Raw genomic sequence first — 1,282 nt, forward strand, 5'->3', positions numbered from 1 at the left:
CATGACATGGAAAACGGTACCGGAGCATTCGGGTCCGGACTACCAGACTCAGAAACAGTTTTTACCCCCCCACTATCAAACTATCAAACTCCCAGCCTCTCTCACTCTCACCTGACCTCTCACCTATGATCTGAACCTCACAGTGCCTTCTTTCTTACCAAAAACCCAAACACACATTGAAAATCTATCTCTACCATACATGTCAAAAGCTCACTCCCCATCATTTCTATCCCTTTATTTCATTCTTTTGATGCGTGTTTTTGCACATAACCTGTTACCTTTTTGTTGTTTTGCACGCTGCCTGTTGTTTTTTGGACATCGGCTGTTGTCTCTCTCTTTCTTTTGTTATACAATTGTATTGTTGTTGTGTTTTTTTCTTTGTACTACTTATGTCCGAGAGCTAGCTAATTAGCATTTCGTTATACCATATACCTGTGTATGAGTATAATGACAATAAACTTGAACTTGAACTTGAACTTGACATAGTCTTGCAGGCAGTATATTATTTTATCGTTTACTCGTTTAAAAAAACATGGTCTTCTTGTTCCTAAGTCAGATTTTTAGTGCTTTCGAACGTTACTTCCAACCTGGACTGACAGCTCACCCGATCTGTTTGTGATCCGACCATGGAGTCGGGGGCTGTACCAAGCGCACGTTCCTTCCCAATGCTGAGGCGATCATTCGGAAGATGGGTGTGTAGAGATATAAGCTTGTCGACTAAAAAACAAGGCAGGATATGCAAGAATACTAATCACTGGCGACAGTTATGTTCTCTTACTATTGAGATCCCTACATTGCGAGTTTTTTTAAGACTTTGAAACTAAAGGAAAGCGGTGACAAGTGAAACTGGCACGGGTGGGGCTTGAACCCACGCTCTTCGGTTTACGAGACCGACGCCTTACCACTTGGCCACCGCGCCTTCGAGTAAGCACGCGAATAAGGTTGTTCAAATTATTTTTTTCTGAATCTAGTTTACATCGCCAAATGTAAACCGGAGGCAGCAACAACAATAAAAGGGATACTTGTCCTTAAACTCGGACGTGATGTTCTGCAGACATGTGCACAATGTCCTGTTTTCTTGCAGTGTAGACATTTTGCTGTTCACGCTCCGCATTCATCTGCTTTGTGCATTGTTAGTCCGCACCTGTAACATTTAATGTCAGCCGTCCCCTGTTCTTCTATTTCTCTAGCATGACTGCGTCCTGCTGCTCGGCTTTTGTTTGTAAAGTTTGAGCGAGCGCCCCGTTCAGTGTCACTTTGTCACTGTGGTCAGAAAGCATTC

The 1,282-nt window shown here is 43.0% G+C and overlaps 1 non-coding gene across 1 annotated transcript; it reads right to left on the bottom strand.

The window, feature by feature from the left end:
- Positions 1–847: 847 nt before the first annotated feature.
- On the bottom strand, positions 848–919 carry trnat-cgu (transfer RNA threonine (anticodon CGU)). The gene has a single exon. It is a non-coding gene; the product is annotated as a tRNA-Thr (tRNA).
- Between the last annotated feature and the right edge of the window lie 363 nt (positions 920–1,282).

The sequence above is a fragment of the Lepisosteus platostomus genome, chromosome 5 (assembly GCF_059453375.1).
Source record: "Lepisosteus platostomus isolate fLepPlt1 chromosome 5, fLepPlt1.hap1, whole genome shotgun sequence".
Classification (NCBI taxonomy): Eukaryota; Metazoa; Chordata; class Actinopteri; order Semionotiformes; family Lepisosteidae; genus Lepisosteus; species Lepisosteus platostomus.